Here is a 9,522-nt window from a genome sequence, read left to right as displayed (position 1 = left end):
CATCAATCTGGAGCTACAAACACTTCATGAAAAAACACCCCCTAAAACACACACACACACACACACACACACAGACTAGATGTTACTTTGGAAAATCTGTCCTTTAAAAATAGAATGGTTATTGGGTTGGAGGCATTATGGCACAGTAGGTTAAATTGCCACGTGAATCACTTGCATCTTATATTGAAAGGCCATTTCGAGTCCTGGCTACCAAACTTCCTGTCCAGCTTCCTGTTATTACATCCAGGGAAGGAGCAGATTATGGCTCAAGTAGTTGTGGGAGACTCTGATAGATTCTGGCTCCTGGCTCTTACCAGCCCTGGCTGTTGCAGACATTTGGGGAGTGAACCAGCAGATGGAAGATCTCTCCCTCCTCCCCTGCCTCCTTTTTCTGTCATTCTGGCTTTCAAGTATATAAAAATAAATGTTTTTTAAGAGAAAAATAAAATAGACTGGTTATAAAGGTTTTAAAAGTATCATGTTTGTATAAAAATAAAAGGTATCTTTTAAAAAATAATGTGTGAGGGGCTGGCGCCGCGGCTCACTAGGCTAATCCTCCGCCTAGCGGCGCCGGCACACCGGGTTCTAGTCCCGGTCGGGGCGCCGGATTCTGTCCCGGTTGCCCCTCTTCCAGGCCAGCCCTCTGCTGTGGCCAGGGAGTGCAGTGGAGGATGGCCCAGGTGCTTGGGCCCTGCACCCCATGGGAGACCAGGAAAAGCACCTGGCTCCTGGCTCCTGCCATCGGATCAGCGCGGTACGCCGGCCGCAGCGCGCCGGCTGCGGCGGCCATTGGAGGGTGAACCAACGGCAAAGGAAGACCTTTCTCTCTGTCTCTCTCTCTCACTGTCCACTCTGCCTGTCAAAAAAAAAAAAAAAAAAAAATAATGTGTGAGGGGCTTGTGCTATGCCGTAGCAGGTAAAGCTGCCACCTGCAGTACCAGCACCATATATGGGCACTGGCTTGAGTCCCGGTTGCTCCATTTCTGATCCAGCTCTCTGCTATGACCTGGGAAAGCAGTAGAAGATGGCCCAGGTCATTGGGCCCCTATACCCGTGTGGGAGACCTGGAAGAAGCTCCTGGCTCCTGGCCTTGGATTGGTGCAGCTCTGGCCATTGCAGCCAATTGGGGAGTGAACCAGTGAATAGTAGATCTCTCTCTCTCTCTCTCTCTCTGCCTCTTCTCTCTGTGTATAAATCTGACTTTCAAATAAATAAATCTTTTAAAAAATGTGTGAGAGGCAGATTCTCAGCAAAATGTGTTAATATTAGAACACAAAGTGATACAACTAGGCAGTAACATCAGCAAGATGGCAAAGTAGGAAGCCCTGAACTCTTCTCCACCCAACAAATATGCTGATTTAGCAACAGTCGGCAAACTTGTGAGAAACTACTGACAGGCAAGTTCACCCCAGGTGAATGCAAAATGAGAAGCGTCAAAGCCCACAGAAAGATGTAGGACACCATCTTGCTGAAATCCATACCCCTGGCATGGTGCTGTCGAATCAGGAATAATTCCCCTAGATTCCAGCTGCTCCCAGGAGAGGAAAGGAGTTGGTTTGCTTTTCCAACCCAACTTTTCTGAGGGGGATGTCCCTGGAGAACTGGCTTCTGTCTGGCCAGTCTTGGAGCTCTGGAAGTTTACTGCCAGGCGGATGACATTAATGGTGGTTGTAGACTGGCATGAACCAGTCTAAAGATGCTCCCCCTGCTTTGCACAGAGACAGCAGACAAATACAGCGGCCTGACTCTCCCTGGAGAGTTGGTAGAGGCCCTCAGAAACTCCTATATGAAACCAGTCAGTGAACACCGGGAAAGGTGCCTGCATTTCCCAGTGAGGAGACACCAACACGAGGAGAGTCAAGTAAGAAGAAAAATCAAGCTAAGATGTTTCAAACAAAGGAACAAGATGAAACACCAGATACTCACTCAAATGAAATGGAGCTACATGATTTACCTGACGGAGAATCAAAATAACCGTCACAAAGATGCTGAGGTCAAAACTAAAATTTCAACAAAGAGAAAGAATATATAAAAAGTACCAAACAGGGGTAGGCATTGTGGCACAGCGGGACAGGCTGCCACTTGGGATGCCTGCATCCCACACTGCAGGACTCCACTTGAGTCCTAGCTACTCCCTGTTTCCACTCCAGCTCCACGCTAATACATCCTGGGAGGCAGTGAATGATGACTCAGGTGACAGGGCCCTTGCCCACCCACATGCTAGACCCAAATGGAGTTCCTAGCTTCTGGCTTCAGTCTCAGTCCTGGCTCCTGAAGGCATATGGGAAATGAACCGATGGATGAAAGATAACCTTTCTCTCTGTCCCCCGTGTGTGTGTGTGTGTGTGTGTGTGTGTGTGTCTGTTGCTCTGCCTTTCAAGTAGATGAAAATTAACAAATAAAACATTTTTAAAAGACCCTACCAATTTTTTTTAAAGTATCAAATTATGGAGCTTCAGAATTTAACTGAATTTAAAAAAAAATCACTCGAGGGGTTCCACAGTAGACAAGATCAAGCAGAAAAAGGAATCGGCAATCAGGAGGACAGACAGGACTGATTCAGCCCAAAGAGCCAGAACAAAGTAGGATGAGGAAGAGTGGAGAAGTCCTAATCGACTAGGAGACATCATGGAGCAGACAATAGTCTCAGGAGAATTCTAGAGGAAAGAGAGGGAAAGAAATGGCCAGAAGTACTTAAAAGAAACAGTAACTGAAAGCTTGCCAAATCTGGGGAATGGGACACACATCCAGATCCAGGAATACCAGTATATAACAAATAAGATTACACTAAATAAACCCACAGCAGAGACACTATTATCAGATTGCCAAAAGTCAGAGAGAATTCTGAAAGCACCAAGAAGAAAGCAAGTTGTCGCATACAGTGGAACCCCTGTAAGGACAGCAGCGAACTTTTAAGCAGAAACACTGCAAGCCAGGAGGGAATGAAGTGTAGATCCCAAGTGCAGAGGAAAGAAGCTGCCAACCAGCAACACAGCACCTAGCACAACTGTGCTTGAAAATGATAGACTTCTCCAAACAAAAACTGAGAGTTCATTACCCTTGGACTTGCCTTACAATAAATGCCAGAGGGCCCTCTTCAAGTTGAAACGAAGGAACGCTAATGAGCAGTAAAATAGCATAGGAAAGTATGAAGCTCGTTGCTAAAGTGCAATACATAGAAAAATGCTGAATACTGTCTCACTGTAATTGTGGTGAACAAATCACTTCCATTCTAGAATAAAAGTTAAAAGAGAAAGGGACTTGGGCCGACGCTCTGGCACAGGGGGTTAAATCACTGCCCATGATGCTGACACCCCATATGAGTGCAAGTTTGAGGACTTGCTGCTCTACTTCTGATCCAGCTCCCTGCTGATGTGCCTGGCAAAATAGAAGATAAGTTAAGTACTTTGGTCCCTGCCACCTCCATGAGAGACCTGGATGGAGTTCTAGGCTCCTGGCTTTGGCCTGGCCCATCCCTGGTCATTATAGCCATTTGAGAAGTGAATTAGTAGATGGAAGATCTCTCTCTTTCTCTGTCTCCCCTTCTCCCTTCTCATTGTGTAACTGTGCCTTTCAAATAAGTAAATAAATCTTTTAAAATAAGTATTAAAAGTAACTACAGCTAATATATGCTTAAAGATCTATAACATGAGTAAATTAAATTATAATAATAAAAACATAAAGCAGGGGGACTGAGAGAAGTTAAGCATATAATTTTTATGTGCAATTGAATTTAAGTTGTCATTAACTTGAAACAGATGGTTATAACTCTAAGTTATCTTATATAAACCCCAAGTAACCACCACCATCACCAAAAAAAACCAAAAAACAAAAAAAAAACCCAGTACTAAATAAAAGAAAAAAAGAAAATCAGTATCATATATACCCTCATCCCCTACCAAAAAAAAAGTCAACAAAAACCAAAGGAAGATGGGGGGAAGAGACGGGCCAAAGAACTATAACACTGACAGAAAACAACAAACTGGTAATAATTACTTTAAATGAAGATTAGGGTTAAACTCCCCAAATAAATTTATAAGTATGATCCAATCAATGCTGTCAACAAGAGTCTCACTCTAGGTCTAATGACATAGACTGAAAGTGGAAGGATGCAAAACAGTTGTTCCATGCAAATGGTAAGCAAAAATATCAAAGGTGACTATACTAATATCAAGCAAAATAGACTGCAAATCAAACGTTACAAGAGATTAAGACATTATATAATGATAAAAGAGCCAATCCATAAGAAAGCTATAACAATTATACATGCATTCAACATCAGAACACCTTAATATCTAAAGCACATATTGACAGAATCAAGGGGTAAATACATTATAATATAATAATACGAAGGAGCTTAGTTGCCCCACATTCAGTAACAAATAGAAAATCCAGAGAGAAAATTAGCAAGGACACAGAAGTACGTGAATAACTCCTATAGAATAAATGAACCTGGTAGACATATAAAAACAGTCAACACCAAGGCAACAGAATAGAATTTGTCTCAAGAGTATAGAGAATTTTCTGCAGTATAGATCACGGATTGGATTACGAAGGAAGCCTTAATAAATTTAAGAAGATTGAAATTACACCTCCCCCTCTCCCTCTTCCTCTGTTCTAGAGACAATGAAGTGAAACTAGAAATCACGATCATTTTTTGCTTTTTCTCCTTTGGGAGTCAGATATTAAAGACTAAAATAATCAGTCAGATATTAAAGACTAAAATAATCAAAACAAGTGCATCTACAGGGAAAATTAGTATGTGATCACACATATCCAGAGAAAGCCACAGGCTCAGAAAAGATCCAAGAAAACCTTAATTTACACCTCAAGCTGGTCTCTGGCATGCAATCAATAATAATAATAATAATAATAATAATAATAGCTAGTAAATAGAAACAAAAAGCCCCAGCAAATCCTGGTGAAATGGGAGGTGGGTGGGGTATGATTTCTAGAATTACATTTTTTGTTTTGACTACCAAATTTTCAGCAACAAAAAAATGGCAAGGTATGCTAAAAGGCAAGAAAGTAAGGCCTCTTCAGAGGGAAAAAACAAACAGAAACTTTGCCAGATTAAGACCTTATGACAGGGGCCAGCGCTGTGGCGTAGTGTGTAAAGCCACCACCTGCAATGCTGGTATCCTCTGTGGGCGTCAGTTGTAGTCCTGGCTGCTCCACTTCCAATCCAGCTCTCTGCTATGGCCTGGGAAAACAGTGGAAGTGGGGTCCAAGTCATTGGGCCCCTGCACTCACATGAGAGAACCTGAAGAAGCTCCTGGTTCCTGGCTCCTGGCTTCAGATCAGCTTCGGATGCGTGCAGCTCTGGCCGCTCTGGCCAATTGTGTTCAATTGGGGAGTGAACCAGAGGATGGAAGACCTCTCTCTATCTGCCTCTCCTTCTCTCTCTGCGTAACTTTGACTTTCAAATAAAATAGGTAAATCTTTAAAAAACAAATAAAAAAGGACATTATGACAGATCTCCTATGCAGATCCCCTAAAACAAGGGTCTCACAGATGCTCAGGGAACTAAAAGAAAAAATGGGGAAAATAAAAAGAAAAAGGCAAAAATTATGTAGGATCAAAGTAGAAATTTCAATATAGAAATAGAAAAACATAAAAATAAACAAAAGGCATTCTGGAGCAGAAAAATACAATAATAAAGTTTAGAATTCACTAGGGAGATTCAAAGGCAAATATGAGCCCTGAGAAGAAAGAATAAGTGAGCTTAAAAATTACTGAGTCTGAGGTACAAAAATAAAAAGATTGAACAAAAACAGAATAACGCCTAAAGGGCCCATGGAGCACCATCCAGCAGGACCAACAAATGCATTGCTGAGGTGCTAGAGTGAGAAGAGGCAGAGAAGAGCAGAGAGAACACTTAAAGTAATTGCCATGTATTATGAAAAAAAATTGTGCCCTCCAAATTTTCATTCACCAAAATAAATTCATATTTTTAATTTCATTTTTCCATGAATGTTTTGTAGCACCTCACATATCCAATAAAACTGTCCTTCAAAACTGAGGAACTAGGAGTGGACATTTGGTACGAAGGTTCAAGTGCTGCTGCCAACATCTTCAAGTCCCGGCTCCAGCTCTTATTTCGGCTTCCTGCTAATGCACGTCATCAGAGGCAGCTGATGGTGGCTCAAGTGCTTGGGTCTCTGCCACCCACATGGGAGATCCAGACTGGGTCCCAGTCTCTGGCTTCAGCTTGGTCCAGCTCTGGCTGTTTCAGGCACTTGGGGATTGAACCAGCAAGTGGAAGATGTCTCTGTCTCTCTGACTTTCAAATAAATAAATAATAAATAAATAAATTTAAAAGAAATAAAGAACCAAGTACTGTGGGTTGGGCATTTGGTGTAGCAGTTAAGGTGCTGCTGGAATGTGGGCATGGACTGTCTTTGTTTCTCTCTTGCTCTCTCTGCCTTTTAAAAAAACCCTGAGGGCTGAATTAAAACATTCCCAGATACACAAAAGCTGAGGGAGCTCATTACCATTAGACCTGCAAGTTAATTACTATTCTTGCCCTGCAAGACATTTTCAAGGGAATCTTGTAGGATGAAATAAAAGGACACTAGATGGTAACTTGAATCCCTATGGAGAAATAAGGGTAAATACATGGCCATTTCCAAAGCCATTATTATTTTTATAGTGGTTTGTAACCACGATGGTTAAAGAGACTAACATATTTTAAAAAAATACTCTAAAAGCTAGTATTACTGTAACTGGTTTATAACTTGAAAATCTTTTTTTCCCTCTTTGAATTTCATGACCTTACATTAAAAAATAGTTGTTTTATGTTTAAGGAAGAAAATCTTAAAAACAATACAAAAGGTAAAAAGTTATGAACCACGTTTATACTTCCTTTTGCTATAGTTGTTAACAAACGACCTCATCCTATGTTATTGCAATGAGCAGATACATTTGCAGAACCCACTACAGTCAAGAAACTAAATTCAAGGAAGTACACTGTTCACAGTGGCCCCCAGAGGAAGCTGATTCATCTTTTGTTAAAAACTCCACATTATATAACCATTACATAAGAGTGCTGCGTAACCACCTCTGACACAAGAATTATCCCTTATTTTCTGGAAAAATTCCACATAAGAATTAAATACTTAAAAGGTGAAACGTTCTTTGTTTTAACTTTAGCAAGGTCTTTTCTTTTTCATTGTTAAGAAACTCTTTAACACTTTTAAAGCAAAAGCTGCAGAGTGCAGATATCTTAAATTGTACTCCTGGGCTCCGGCTTACAGATAAGTCTTTTGTAACTGGTTTTCAATTAAATATCCTCTCCTCCCCATCTGCCTGCTCCAAGTCTTGTGTAGTTTCTTGCAGAACTTTGTCAAGAGTGGAAATATACCAAGGCAGATGTAATTGCACACAAAAGCAAGGAAAATGAATGCTTTTAGGTTTTAAAATAGCAGGCAATTAAGACATACTCAAAGTTACATCTAAAAAAGTGTTCATGGGGGTAATATTGAAAAATACAAAGTTAAGAAAGTACTGATATTACACTGCAATGTTAAAACATACAAAATTGTTATATAGGAGCACCTTTTTAAATTAAAAATAAGAACACAACATACAAGCTAAGATAATTTTCCTGTTCTACTCACGAATTTTAGTCTTTATAAGGTTGGTTATGCTGACATCTGCAACCTAGTAGAGCTTCCTTTGACATCTGATAGTCTCATTCCACCTTCGTAAGGTGGGTCTTCTGCAAGGAAACTCTCCGTCCTGGTCACATCTAGGTGACTGTACAATTTCAAAGTAGTGCAATATCCCCTTGATGTGCTGGGACATACGGACGTATCCCATGTCAACGCCATCCCCACAATGGAAACCAGCGAGGCACTGAACACAATGTGCTCCCAGGGCTCCAGCGTGATGAGCGGGTACTGGTAGCAGACCCAGGACATGTGCTTCCAGCCCTGTGCCAGCACCACCCCTGCCATGAGCCTCTGCAATGCAGCAGCCTGTTAGTCTGTCCAGCCGGCCGTCCCTCTACATTTGCTTTCTACATAATTTAAGAGATTAATACATTTCAAATAACTGTTAGTTCTGTTTGGGGGCATAAAATATAAAAGATGTAATTTTATGACAACAACTGAAAGGGGGCAGTGATGGTACTGTGTTTTTTGTTTGTTTGTTTGTTTTTGTTTTTTTGACAGGCAGAGTGGACAGTGAGAGAGAGAGAGACAGAGAGAAGGTCTTCCTTTGCCGTTGGTTCACCCTCCAATGGCTGCCGCGGCCGGCGCGATGCGCCGATGGCAGGAGCCAGGTGCTTCTCCTGGTCTCCCATGGGGTGCAGGGCCCGAGTACTTGGGCCATCCTCCACCGCACTCCCTGGCCACAGCAGAGAGCTGGCCTGGAAGAGGGGCAACCGGGACAGAATCCGGCGCCCCGACTGGGACTAGAACCCGGTGTGCCGGCGCCGCAAGGCGGAGGATTAGCCTAGTGAGCCGCGGCGGCCGAATGATGGTACTGTTAAAGAAGCAGAGTTTTGGGGTGGACATTCGTCCTAGCAGTTAAGACATGGTTAAGATGCCTGCATCCAACATCAGAGTACCTAGGTTTGAGTCTGAACTCCTGTGATTCTAGCTTCCTGCTAATGCACACCCTGGTAGGTAACAGGTGATGGTTCAAGTAGCAGGTTCCTTGCATCCATGTGGGAGACCCTGATCGAGTTCCCAGCTCCCAGGCATTTGGAGAATAAAGCAAAGAACAACAGCATTCTCTCTCTCTCTCTTTCTGCCTCCCTCCCTGACAAATAAATTAAATATATAATATATATTTTACCATGAAGCAGATTGTTCTGCATGCCATTGAAATTATGCTGGTAAAAATTCAAATTAGAGTTTCACAACTTTAGGATGTAAATGCAATACCCACAGTAATCATGAAGAAAACAGCTGGAGCACACACACAAAAGGAAATGAGAAGGAAGTGTAAAAGCTTCACCACAGAATGTCAGCTAAATAGTAAAGAATACAGTAATATGGGAAATGAGGGACAAGGGGCTTAAGGTCTAAAGAAAACAAAGAGCAAGACGGCAGAAATAAGTCCTTCGTCACCAATTACTTTAAAAGTTAAATGGATTAAATTTTCCAACTGACAGATTGGAGTTTTAAAAATGTTTTCCAACTACATGTGGTTTACATGAGACTCATTTTTTTAACGATTTATTTGAAAGGCAGAGTTAGAGAGAGAGGGAGAGACAGAGAGAAGACAGATCTTCCATCCACTGGCTTATTCCCCAAATGGCTGCAACACCCAAGACTGCCCCAGACTGAAGCCAGGAGCTTCATCTGGGTCTCCCACGTGGGTGCAGTGGCCCAAGCACTTAAGCCATCTTCCACTACTTTCTCAGGTGCATCAGTAGGGAGCTGGATTGGAAGTAGAGCAGCAGAGACTCAAACCACAATGCTGGCCCCATGAGACTCATTTTAGATCCAAAGACACAAATTGAAAGTTACGAATAGAAATAGATACTCTACTGAAAAGAGTGAGCAAGAGAGA

At 42.0% G+C, this 9,522-nt stretch overlaps 1 pseudogene; it reads right to left on the bottom strand.

The window, feature by feature from the left end:
• Positions 1-5,150: 5,150 nt before the first annotated feature.
• LOC127484657 (serine palmitoyltransferase small subunit A pseudogene) lies at positions 5,151-9,522 on the bottom strand (annotated as a pseudogene).

The sequence above is a fragment of the Oryctolagus cuniculus genome, chromosome 20 (genome assembly GCF_964237555.1).
Source record: "Oryctolagus cuniculus chromosome 20, mOryCun1.1, whole genome shotgun sequence".
In the NCBI taxonomy this organism is placed as follows: Eukaryota; Metazoa; Chordata; class Mammalia; order Lagomorpha; family Leporidae; genus Oryctolagus; species Oryctolagus cuniculus.
This window is presented reverse-complemented; position numbering and strand designations above follow the sequence as displayed.